Source organism: Caretta caretta, chromosome 7 (genome assembly GCF_965140235.1).
Source record: "Caretta caretta isolate rCarCar2 chromosome 7, rCarCar1.hap1, whole genome shotgun sequence".
Classification (NCBI taxonomy): Eukaryota; Metazoa; Chordata; order Testudines; family Cheloniidae; genus Caretta; species Caretta caretta.
The window spans coordinates 36,581,299-36,595,206 of record NC_134212.1 but is presented as its reverse complement, the minus strand read 5'-3'; the positions used below and the strand labels follow the sequence as shown (position 1 = coordinate 36,595,206).

The 13,908-nt window shown below is 41.4% G+C and overlaps 1 protein-coding gene across 8 annotated transcripts in view; it reads right to left on the bottom strand.

Annotated features, from left to right (window-relative positions):
- IQSEC1 (IQ motif and Sec7 domain ArfGEF 1) overlaps nucleotides 1-13,908 on the bottom strand; it is a 718,662-nt gene that overhangs the window by 454,199 nt on the left and 250,555 nt on the right. The window lies entirely within an intron of this gene.

Sequence of the window (13,908 nt, the reverse complement as noted above, 5' to 3'; positions counted from 1 at the left end):
CTTTCTTTTACATTTCTGCATTATGATAGTAGAAATATTGGCTGCCGCTACAATTTCCAAACATTAAGCAATAAAAACACAGGACTGCAGTTTTTTTCTCCTACAGACACATTTATTAAGATTCTATCAGAAAGCATTATCATTTAGGCATGGTGATTCACTGATTCCTATCTATTCAGCTTCATTTGTCTTATGCAAATTCTAGACTAGTACAACACTTTATGCATATGAAACTTTAATGTGTTGAAGAAACGATGTAGGGTCTAAGAGAAGGAAGAGTGTTCTGTGCCTAGCTATTAACTGTAAAAATATGGTCAGTGGTGTTTACTCGTCTTTAAACAAATTCTGCATTTCCACAATGGGTGAAAATTGCCCTTGTCCAGACAATCACTAGAAGGTTTATGCAAAATATAAGAGCTTGGTCCAGGCTCCAGTGCAGGGCTGGCCTTACCATAAGGCAAACTGAGGCGGCCGCCTCAGGTGCCAGACAGTGGGAGGTGCTACTAGGACCCAGAGTGTAGAAAATTGTGTCTGCTGCTGGTGCATATGTATTCTCTCTGCTCTAGATGCACAGAGATGGTGGAGTGCTGTGCTGGAGGAAGGAGGGCACAAGAGACATAACAGGCAGGCAGTAGAAAAGGTCAGAAAGAATAACAGAAAGCAGCAGGAGCTGCAGGGAGAGAGAGGAGGAGGAGCCTCTTATGTACCTCTCTAGCATGCCCAGGCACCTTGACTGATTAACACCAGCTTCTCAGGGAGCTTCCTGTTTCCTGCTGCTTCCCTGAACCCACTTGAGGAGCACAGGCAGTCAACTGAAGTAGTAGAAGCCAGTTAGGCCCTTAAGACGCTGATATCTTCCCTCCCTCAGGCCCTGCTACCAGAGTGCTTATTTGTTCCCTTCAACTGAGCGTTGAGAGCCACTATAGCTGGCACAGAACAGCAGTCATGAGTGAAAGAAGAAAACACCCCTCTGAGGCAGCATTCAGAAAAAGAAAGAAAGCAAAGGAAGCTTTTCTATCTAAGCAGGAAGGAGCTCTCCTGAGATACATGGACACAAATGTTCACGGTGAGACTTCCGGCCCCAATGAGGATGTGAGTGGTGAGGAGATGCCTGATCTTCCAGTTTGTCAGAGTGCAGGTGACCTGGCAGCTACTGCAATGTCCATATCGCCATCTCAAATGGATGTAACCGTGCACATTCCTGAAGAAAAGTGTAGATCAGAGAAGAGTGCGGTGGAGGCACAAGAAACAGCTGCTGCTGAGTTTAGTTCCTTAAGTCTAGATGAACCAGAACTGTGGACCCACTTGAGCAGTAGCCTGAGGGACTTCCTTGTACTGCATGGGCCATAGCAAGTGAAAAACTTCATGTTCCCCAAAGACAATGAAAATAGACATTTCCATCCAACACATTATTGGTGTGAAACCCCCAATGGTGACAAAGTGGAGAGGCCATGGCTTATGTACTCAAAACCCCAGAATGCTGCACTGTTTTTGTTGCAAACTCTTCCAGTCTAATGATCCATAGAGCATGAGCTGGCTCAGACTGTGGACCTTCAGGAAGCAGTTCAAATCTTTGCAAGCAAGAAGGCACAGAAAGCACCACTTTGATTATTCAAACAGATAAAAATGCCAGTGTTTATTATGCAGAGAAGAAAAGTTACATTTGCTGTTCAGGAGTTTGAAAGTGAAGTGTTACTTAAAATTTTTGAACAAGGCATTTAAAGTTGTTAGTTCTCCTTTATTGGGGTAGGTAGCAGAGCAGTACCATGAGAGGAGTAGAATAGGAAGAAGGCAGAATTGAGACCTTTCAAAGTTTTGGACCAAGTGAGTGGGCATGGGGACGTCACTCCCCACCTCAGGTGCCAAAATGTTGTGGGCCAACCCTGCTCCAGTGAGTCAATGGAAAGACTCCTATTGACTTAAATGTGAGCTGAATTGTGCCACCAGGGCTTTAGTGAGACATAATCAGTATATAGGCCTTGTGTTGACCCTCTGCACAGGGTAAGAATAGAACGGAAGAACCCAATGCACAGCTACAGACTAGGGACCGAATGGCTCGGCAGCAGTTCTGCGGAAAAGGACCTAGGGGTGACAGTGGACGAGAAGCTGGATATGAGTCAGCAGTGTGCCCTTGTTGCCAAGAAGGCCAATGGCATTTTGGGATGTATAAGTAGGGGCATAGCGAGCAGATCGAGGGACGTGATCGTCCCCCTCTATTCGACATTGGTGAGGCCTCATCTGGAGTACTGTGTCCAGTTTTGGGCCCCACACTTCAAGAAGGATGTGGATAAACTGGAGAGAGTCCAGCGAAGGGCAACAAAAATGATTAGGGGTCTGGAACACATGACTTATGAGGAGAGGCTGAGGGAACTGGGATTGTTTAGTCTGCAGAAGAGAAGAATGAGGGGGGATTTGATAGCTGCTTTCAACTACCTGAGAGGTAGTTCCAGAGAGGATGGTTCTAGACTATTCTCAGTGGTGGAAGAGGACAGGACAAGGAGTAATGGTCTCAAGTTGCAGTGGGGGAGGTTTAGGTTGGATATTAGGAAAAACTTTTTCACTAGGAGGGTGGTGAAACACTGGAATGCGTTACTTAGGGAGGTGGTAGAATCTCCTTCCTTAGAAGTTTTTAAGGTCAGGCTTGACAAAGCCCTGGCTGGGATGATTTAATTGGGGATTGGTCCTGCTTTGAGCAGGGGGTTGGACTAGATGACCTCCTGAGGTCCCTTCCAACCCTGATATTCTATGATTCTATGATTCTAAGATTTGCACAAAATAAGAAAACAGCAATAAGATGAAGGCTTTAAAAATTGTTGTTATAGGGAAGCACAACTAAAGCTAGGTCTTTCCTGGTAATACACTTGGTTAACTATAACTATTGTAAAAAGAACTAGAAATGCCTTACAAAACCATATATTTCCTACTTCATGTAAGGACAGAGATCAAAGTGTGCTGTAGATAGAAATCTTCAACAGATTATATTGTGGCTTGACTTCCACGTTGACCCTAGTCATTTTAGTTCCTAGTACATCAGATCTTAGTACTGAAACGTGACACACATATTTAAGATCTCAAACACTTTTCCTTGATGTATTAAAATATATGAACGAAGGTCCAATCTACTTTTACAAATTTATTTTGATTAATTTTAAACCAGATACTGCATAAAAGCAAAGCAGTGATTTACTATTGTTACATATGTAGGACATCTCTAGATTTACAGAACATTTATATAGTCATAGCTTTAAATGACTGAGGTTTGTAATAAATATTAGTACAGTGTGGCATTATTATCCATGTTGCCTGGAGTTCAGCAAATCCATCTAGTTAGTCATTTTTCATTTGGAAAGTGGAAGAGAATTGAAGCCAGGATCTTGTGTCTTACAGTATTGTCCAGTATTGAGATCCGGGAAAAATAACAAAGGAACATTCATCTTTGCCTACCTGAAAGTTTCCTTTCTTCTAGCAGGAAAGTCCACACATCATTTAACCAGGCATGTGGATGCACCAGCTCCAAGCGTGACAAGTCTAGACTACCCTCTGAGGCAGCTGTCCCCATATAGGCACCTAGAGGCACAGTGAAGCTAAAAAGAAAAGGGCACAGAAATACCAGAGGACATGCTTCCATGCTGATGACGCTCATTAAAAAAATAATACATTAATTAAATTTGTGACTGAACTCCTTGGGGGGAAAATTGTATGTCTCTGACTCTGTTTTACCCGCATTCTGCCATATATTTCATGTTCTAGCAGTCTCAGATGATGACTCAGCACGTGTTCACTTTCGCTATAGATTTGACAAGACACAAAGAAGGTACCAATGTGAGATTTCTAAAGATAGCTACAGCACTTGACCCAAGGTTTAAGAATCTGAAGTGCCGTCCAAAATCTGAGAGGGATGAGGTATGGAGCATGCTTTCAGAAGTCTTAAAAGAGCAACACTCCTGTGCAAAAACTACAGAACCCGAACCACCAAAAAAGAAAATTAACCTTCTGTTGGTGGCATAAAAATGAACATGCGTCGGTCTGCACTACTTTGGATTTCCTCTGGGCGGCTAATATGAAGAGGAAAGGAGACCAGGAGAGCTGGCTGTATTTTGAAGAAGCCTTATTGAGGGCGCAGGAACAAACCAACCCGATGTGCAGAAAGAATAGCAAATATGGCAGGTGACCAGCTTGGATTAACAGAGAAATCTTTGATGATCTTAAACACAAAAAGGAAGCTTATGAGAAGTGGAAACTTGGACAGATGACTAGGGAGGAGTACAAAAATATTGCTTGAGCATGCAGGGGTGTAATCAGGAAGGCCAAAGCACAACTGGAGTTGCAGCTAGCAAGGGATGTGAAGAGTAACAAGAAGGGTTTCTACAGGTATGTTAGCAACAAGAAGGTGGTCGGGGAAAGTGTGGGACCCTTAATGAATGGGGGAGGCAACCTACTGACAGATGATGTGGAAAAAGCAGAAGTACTCAATGCTTTTTTTGCCTCGGTCTTCAAGACAAGGTCAGCTTCCAGACTGCTCCACTGGGCAGCACTGTATGGGGAGGAGGTGAGCAGCCCTCAGTGGTGAAAGAACAGGTTAAGGACTATTTAGAAAAGCTGGACATGCACAAGTCCATGGGTCTGGATCTAATGCATCCACAGGTACTGAGGGAGTTAGCTGATGTGATTGCAGAGCCATTGGCCATTATCTTTGAAAAATTGTGGTGACTGGGGGAAGTTCCGGATGACTGGAAAAAGGCTAATGTAGTGCCCATCTTTAAAAAAGGGAAGAAGGAGAATCCAGGGAACTACAGACCAGTCAGTCTCACCTCATTCCCTGGAAAAATCATGGAGCAGGTCCTCAAGGAATCCATTTTGAAACTCTGGGAGGAGAGGAAGGTGATCAGGAACAGTCAACATGGATTCATCAAGGGCAAGTCATGCCTGACCAACATGATTGCCTTCTATGATAAGATAACTGGCTCTGTGGATATGGGGAAAGCAGTGGACGTGATATATCTTGACTTTAGAAAAGCTTTTGATACGGTCTCCCACAGTATTCTTGCCAGCAAGTTAAAAAAGTATGGGCTGGATGAATGGACTATAAGGTGGATAGAAAGCTGGCTAGATCATCAGGCTCAACAGGTAGCGAACAACAGCTCAATGTCTAGCTGGCAGCCGGTATTAAGCGGAGTGCCCCAATGGTCGGTCCAGGGGGCCAGTTTTGTTCAACGTCTTCATTAATGATCAGGATGATGGGATGGATTGCAACCTCAGCAAGTTCGCGGATGACACTAAGATGTGGGGAGAGGTAGATATGCTGGAGGGTAGGGATAGGGTCCAGAGTGACTTACACAAATTGGAGGATTGGGCCAAAAGAAATCTGATGAGGTTCAACAAGGACAAGTGCAGAGTCCTGCACTTAGGACAGAAGAATCCCATGCACTGCTACAGGCTGGGGACCGACTGGCTAAGCAGCAGTTCTGCAGAAAAGGACCTGGGGATTACAGTGGACGAGAAACTGGATATGAGTCAGCAGTATGCCCTTGTTGCCAAGAAGGCTAACGGCATATTGGGCTGCATTAGTAGGAGCATTACCAGCAGATCAAGGGAAGTGATTATTCCCCTCTGTTCGGCACTGATGAGGCCACATCTGGAGTACTGCGTCCACTTTTGGACCACCACCACCCCCACTACAGAAAGGATATGGACAAATTGGAGAGAGTCCAGTGGAGGGCAACAAAAATGATTAGGGGGCTGCGGCACATGATTTATGAGGAGAGGCTGAGGAAACTGGGCTTATTTAGTCTGCAGAAGAGAAGAATGAGGGGGGATTTGACAGCAGCCTTCAACTACCTGAAGGGGGATTCCAAAGAGGATGGAGCTAGGCTGTTCAGTGGTGGCAGATGACAGAACAAGAAGTAATGGTCTCAAGTTGCAGTGGGGGAGGTCTAAGTTTGATATTGGGGAAAACTATTTCACAAGGAGGGTGGTGAAACACTAGAATGGGTTACCTAGGGAGGTAGTGGAATTTCTATCCCTAGAGGATTTTTAGGGCCCAGCTTGACAAAGCCCTGGTTGGGATGATTTAGTTGGTGTTGGTCCTGCTTTGAGCAGGGGGTTGGACTAGATGACCGCGAGGTCTCTTCCAACCCTAATCTTCTGTGATTGTTATTGAGCAGAACCTGTCATCAGCATGGACTCACATCCTCTGGAATGGTGGACGAAGCATGAAGGGACATATGAATCTTTAGCACTTCTGGCATGTAAATATCTTGTGACACCGGCTGCAACAGTGTGATGTGAACGCCTGTTCTCACTTTCAGGTGACACTGTGAACAAGAAGCTGACAGCATTATTTCTTGTAATTGTAAACACACTTGTTTGTCTGAATGATTGGCTGAACAAGAAATAGGACTGAATGGACTTGTAGGTGCTAAAGTTTTACCTTGTTTTATTTTTGAATGCAGTTATTTTTTGTATATAATTCTACATTTGTAAGTTCAACTTTCATGATAAAGAGATTGCACTACAGTACTTGTATTAGTTGAACTAGAAAATACTATTTCTTTTGTTTATAATTTTTACAGTGCAAATATTTGTAATAAAAAACAAATACAAAGTGAGCACTTTGTACACTTCGTATTATGTTGTAATTGAAATCAATATATTTGAAAATGTAGAAACCCAAAAATATTTAAATAAATGGCATTGTATTATTGTTTAACAGTGTGATGAATCGCAATTAATTTTTTTAATCGGTTAACAGCCCTAATTTCAACCATTTCAATCAGTCTTCCTCTGAGGGTGTCCGTTTGAGTATGTATCTCTAAAGATAACATCTGTCAGACACTCGCAGAAGGAAAATAAACATTTCTGCAACTTTTCTTTGTTCCTAGGGCAGTGCATTATTGCTGTTTGTTCTCAGGTTGTTTCCTGTTCTAAACACACTTCCAAGCAGGGATCTGCTATTATAAAGTATTGATAATCTCTGTTCTCTCCATGGAGTAGTCCCTGTATGGATCCACCACGTATTAGAGCCAAACACTGCCTCTTAATCCCCCATATGTTTTAATTTATTTTTCAAATCTGTGTAACAAATAATCCTGAGAATATAATCAAATCCCACATTAATGTTGTGGCTGTGTCCCTTCTATGACAGGTGGCTTAAAAAGTATGTAATAGTAAGGGATGCCTGATTTAATTTCAGTTTGTGCAACTTTCTGTTCTGTATCTCTCTCTCCCTCTCTCTCACTGAAATGTTTTTTTGCAATTGACTATATAGTTATTTCTTTATTATACAAGCATTCAGTGCTGCTGTAACCAATGACATCATAAGAGATGGGCAGTATTTCACAAATTAAGGTTAATATTTTCTACATGCACATACTGCTTTACACAGTACAGTATATCTAATTACAAACACTAACCTGATCTTTGCTTTATTAAAATTACAGATCTTGATCGTAATGACTACATGCAGATGATGAGGTCTCCTTCCATGCAGTCCCTTAGCTACATTCATTACCAGTAATGAAATGTAAGAAGTACCATCATCTGTCCTTTAGCCAGACCACAACTATTTCATCACTTGTTTAAAAGGATTTCCAGTTAGGCCACCATCTTAATGAAATGAATTCTAAGCACTCCAAAAGTTTAGAAGAATATCTAAAAAATAACTTGCACCCTTTTTACAATAAGAAAAAATTAAGTGAGGGGCACTGCAGACTAGTGTACTGAGACACAGAATAGACTCGGATGGTCACTAATTGTTTCTTCTTATTAATAGGAATGCCAGACAAATTATCCTGACTCCGATACCCATCCAGACTCCAATAGCAACTGTGAGTTCTACCAAGGTTTCCTTACAACTTTCTTGCCAGTTCTCAACAATCAACATAAAACAGAAATTAGCAGAGACATAGATCTCTGACACCAGAGATACATTTTTTATGTTTACACTTTGACAGTGCAGCTCAAATTGGCATAGATCAGTAACTGTGAGGCAAATTATGTATTTTCCATGTTTGCATCCCTCTCTATGTGGTGTAAAGCGTGAACATACTGCTCCACCTTAGTTACCCTTGTTACCCCTTTCAATGTCGCTGAAAGTAAAGCCTGCATGCCGGTAAGTGGCATAGCACTTTTACAGCACATTGACATATCGCCCATGTAGTTCTCACTCTCATATGGCACAGACTAACATGATGCATCTCCATGTGCGTTGAAGGTGACAGGAACCAAAGAACCTGCATTAATTTTATTTTGTATTTGGTCACACCTCCTATTTGCATAAGTCAATTTACACCAAAAATGCTGACTGATATTGAAAATCTGATCTGTCCACAATTTTCAAATTTTTCTGTTTCAATAGTTGTTTTCTTGGATTGAACAGTTTGATTTAGGAGAAAGAACAGTAGAGATACAGTAAAGAGACAGACAGGAAATGCATAACCTAACCACTGATCAATTTCTATTTTTCTTTAGAGGTTTTATAATAAGGACATAATAGCGGTATAAATTTTAATCATCACTGCTTAGAAACTTCTTTTTCACTGCCATTCTGGTACTGCAATTGACTAGGAATTATCATAGGAATAGAACTGTATCTGTGGAGGGAAATGTAGGTAATCCTTACAGAAAGGACTATTAAGGGACGCTTAAACTCTCCTGTTATCCATTCCCTGGTGAGCAATTCAGCGTTCATGTTTTGCATCTGCTATTTCATCACTTGTCCAGAAGGATTTCCAGATAGATCACCATAACTGTGATCTCCCTAAAAGATGGTATTAACTTTCCTTTACAGTACCTGTAGCAGCATCAGCAATACTTCATCTTCAGAAGTACGCACCACAGGATGTAAAAATTGGTTACTCAGTAAAATGCTACACCGTGGTACAAAACCCTCTCACTCAGTATAACAGCACTCTGTGGATACAGATGTGTCAGCAGTTTTCTGGGACATGCTGCCATTTTTCATTGTACATTTTAATAATATTGCATCATATGCCCCCAAGGCCTTCAGGCGTGGGGCCGCTTAAAATGATCATAAGTAGAACTGCTCTCCAGGATCCCATGGTATCGCCAGTATAGAGTCTTTAGTAAATAGAAATCCTAGAATCATAGAACTGGAAGGGATCTCGAGAGGTCATCTCGTCCAGTCCCCTGCACTCAAGGCAGCACTAAGCATGATCTAGACCATCCCTGACAGGTGTTTGCCCAACCTGCCATTAAAAATCCCCAATGATGGAGATTCCACAACCTCCCTACGAAGTTTATGCCAGTGCTTCACCACTTTGACAGTTAAGAAGTTTTTCCTAATGTCCAACTTGCTGCAGTTTAAGCCCATTGCTTCTTGTCCTGTCCTCAGAGGTTAAGAAGAACAATCTTTCTCCCTCCTCCTTGAAACAACCTTTTATGTACTTGAAAAAGCTGTTATCATGTCCCTCTCAGTCTTCTCTTCTCCAGACTAAACAAACCCAATTTTTTCAATCTTCCCTCATAGATCATGTTTTCTAGACCTTTAATCATTTTTGTTGCTCTTCTCTGGACTTTCTCCAATTTGTCCACATCTTTCCTGAAATGTCCTATTTGTCCACATCTTTCCAGAACTGGACACAATACTCCAGCTGAGGCCTAATCAGCGCAGAGTAGAGCGGAAGAATTACTTCTCGTGTCTTGCTTACAATACTCCTGCTAATACATCCCAGAATGATGTTTGCTTTTTTTGCAACAGCGTTACACTGTTGACTGATATTTAGCTTGTGATCTACTATGACCCTCAGATCCCTTTCTGCAGCACTCCTTCCTAGGCAGTCATTTCCCATTTTGTATGTGTGCAACCAATTGTTCCTTCCTAAGTGGAGTACTTTGCATTTGTCCTTAGTGAATTTCATCCTATTTATTTCAGACCATTTCTCCAGTTTGTCCAGATCATTTTGAATTTTAATCCTATCCTCCAAAACATTTGCAACCCCTCCCAACTTGGTATTGTCCGCAAATTTTATAAGTGTACTTTCTATGCCATTATCTAAATCATTGATGAAGATATTGAACAGAACCAGATCCAGAACTGATCCCTGTGGGACCCCACTTGTTATGCCCTTCCAGCAAGACTGTGAACCACTGATAACTACTCTCTGGGAATGATTTTCCAACCAGTTATGCACCCACCTTATAGTAGCTCCATCTAGGTTGCATTTCCCTAGTTTGTTTATGAGGTCATGTGAGACAGTATCAAAAGCCTTACTAAAGTCGAGATATACCACATCTACCACTTCCCCCCATCCACAAGACTTGTTACCCTGTCAAAGACAGCTATCAGGTTGGTTTGACACGATTTGTTCTTGACGAATCCATGCTGACTGTTATTTATCACCTTATTATCTTCTAGGTGTTTGCAAATGGGTTGCTTAATAATAAATAATTATTATAAAGAATATACAGCTTTATAAACTTCATGACAGATTCTTTTATGCTAAAACTAATAAAAATTTGTACTTATGTGGGGATAGAATGTAACTTTAAAATCTGCCCTGAGCAGTGGATAGCGCATAGCTATTGTGCCCCAGGAGCAGAGACCTCCAATTCCTCCCCTGCTCCCCCTTGCTTGGAGAGGATGCTGCTCATTGAAAGATGTTAGCCTTCCATAGACTAGCTTGCTCCCTGCTGTGCACCCAGCCAGCTTGCGTAGCCGGCAATTTAGAGGGGGACAAGACTAGGGCTCCTTCAACTCCCTACCCACTTGCTTACAGGGTGAGGAGTAGTTCCTGAGTTCCCTGACCCCTGAAATCAGAGTCACAACTGAAGCAGGGCCAGGCAGGGAGGTGAACGGGGCTTTACTTTCCTGCCTGGCCAAGGGCTGACACTCTAGCATCTAGAATTCCAAAAGTCTAAATGTGAAGAAATTTGCAAATGCTACCAAAACTGAGGGCCTAATCTCACTGCACTCTGTCTGTCATACTCACAATTATGTACATTTAGGGTACAGCATTAGATGGATTAAGATTCAGATTTCAAAGTGTGACATGTGATTGACAGATGTCTGTATCATTTAGGAGACGCTGCAACAGTCCACATTTAAGTTATACCTTGATGTGCACAGGACTTATCTTGCTCATGGTGTAAGAGTGGTGCTAAACAGTGTCACTGGGATTACAAAGATCTCCTACTATTTTGTTGTTTGGCTATTATAACAGTATCCCGAATGTATTAGCTGTCACATCAGTTTTCAAATTCATGTCTCTTTTCACCCCAGACTCAGAATGGCAGCTGGTGGCAGTCTTGAGCCAAATAAACTTCCCTCATGGTTTGCTTCAAAGAAGCTGCTCCTGTGGTGAGCTCCTGCTCCTGTGGTGGGAAGATCATCAAACCCCGGACTGGCTCAGTAACAGAGTTAAAGGGGAGCTTCCTTTTCTCCTCTTGCAGTTTCTAGGGGCTAGGACATAGGGGAGAAGAGATATGTGGCTATTGTGGTGGAAGGAACTGGTGGTGGTGTGGGTGAGGAATAACTGTATTGCCAGTCACAAGCATTCAAAAATCGTGACTCAGACTACCAAATAGCAAACTTGCTTAAAAATCATAAGACTTCAATAAAAATAATAAATCTCAGGTTGTTTTCCATTGGCCTTCAGATTTTTGAGCCTTTAGAGGGAAGTCTTCTGCTTCCATTGATCACTTCAGGTTCACAATTTAATCTTAAATACACAAACACAAACCTCTCAACGGGGAACTTGGAGGAGATTCCACTTACCCTTACCTATCCCCGAAGGAGGAGTAGCTGCCATTATACCCTCCATCCCCCTTCCCTATCACTCTCCTATCTACTTCTTGTTCTTCTCTGCCCCATTCACACTCTCTCTCTGTTCTTCCATCCTCCTCGGATTCCCCCATATTTGCCATCCCTCTTCTCCTGCCCTTCACATTATTCCTCCTGCCTTTGCTAATCCCATCTTCTCAGGCTCCCTTTTGCATAGCTTCCCCAGCCAGTTTTCTATTCCTGCCCTCCACATTTCCCCACACACATACATACCAGTTTTTGCCTCATGCCCTCCCACATTCATTTACTTCTCACAATGCCATTGTCTCCTTTTTGATAGGCATAGGTGGCCTCCATCTTCCCTAAGGGTAGCTTGGATTCACTCCTGTTGGGAACAACAGGAGTCAGAGGCCATCATTGCTAAGGGCAGCCTAAGTTTCCTGTTGCACAGGCTGTAATGAAATCATGGTCATCTCAGCTGAGGGCAGCCTGTAGCATTAATCTGAGAACAATGGGAGATGACGGCCATTTTGAAATAGGGAAATTTTTTGTTTTCTCAAGGAGAAAAATGTGTGTCCACCATGTTTTGAAGAATAAGAGCAAAAACATTACGCTTTATCCTAAATATTTAGTACCACAGAACATCCGACAATACCAGATATAGTTAAGGTTCACCTCTGTGCCAATATCTGTTGTGTAGATACAAAATGCTGTTTTAAACATACATACACACAATAAAATGTTAGAAACCCTGACAGATTTCAGCCAAAGACCAATTTCTTCCAATTACAAATGTATTTAAAAAACATAAAACGACTTAGAAAATTCAAAGGGCATCAAAACTAAACTGCTTGTAGAGAAAACATGAGTGTATTTCCTATTTTAAGCCCATAGCAGAATACAGCTTTCAGTGTGGAATCATACCAGTACTTCCTCTTTTTTTTAAATGTTCAAAAATATGCATGGAAATTCTTAACCACATGTGAAAGGTACAAATAGGAAAACAGTTTAAAAAGCCTAACTCCAATAAATAGCTTTTTAAAAGTTTTAACAAGATGCTAAACCTGCATTCTGTCATTAAGCTTATTTTCATTTTTATTCTAAACTCATCCATTTATAATTTATTTACCTTTGGAATAAAAGTATAATAGTCTTGTGCGCCTCATAAGAATGATTACGTTTCAAATCACTAGCAGAAGATTGAAATTTTAATCATCTCATTGATGGCATTCATTTTCACTCATTTTCATTCATTTTAAGGAACACTTAAAGTCATTGTGGCTTTGCCTCATACTTTTCCCTCTTTTTTACTGAGAACTAAAAATAATATCCTCATACTTGTCTATTACAGCTCCACTTGTTTATCCATTAATAGTTTAACCCTGCCTCAAGCACTCAATAAACAACCAGGTCTTCCTCATTCTTTTGGAAAAGGAACTGGAAGCTATGGTTATTTCTAAATGTTGCCACCTCTTCATCATCTGTGTTGACATCTTATTACTGTGTGCCTTGGTTTTATGCAGCTCTTCTCTCTTTGCTACAGAGGTAATTTACTTTAGTTTTTAGAAAATGGTACACACATAATGTAACGGGCAACAGCCATTACTGCACATTGACATAAGATACCTTAAGAACCCATCTAATAAATAAGTATCAGTGCTTTTCCACCATTTTGCTAAGAGGTTCAGGCTGAAAATAAATCAATCCACTCAGCACTTTATGGCAAGAAAGAGTTTTGTTTTGACAGTTGTAAAACACGTTTTTACAAGGCTGAAGCACATCTAGGTATTTTCTCTGGCAGTGGCTTGCATACATACTACATTTCACAATGCACTATAAAGTAACCAGTGAAATGTACAAATAGACTTTTCCCTCCCCAAACCAACTGCATTAAAAGACTCAGACTGAGCATTTGTCCTACCTACTAGATCCAGGATTCTTCGGGTTTTTGAGGTGGGGAGAAATGACTTGGTAGAGCTAATCTAGTCCATATTTAGTAAATTAGCAATCTTTCCAAACAGAAATTGCCTTAGATTGGATTATACCACAAACTATTCATGAGAAACTCTAACTTTCAAACAAGGCTCTGTCTGTTCTTTATCAAGTTTTAAATGTACTGTAATTATTTCAGAGAGCAGAGCTCTCTCTGGATAGAATAATTAAGAAGA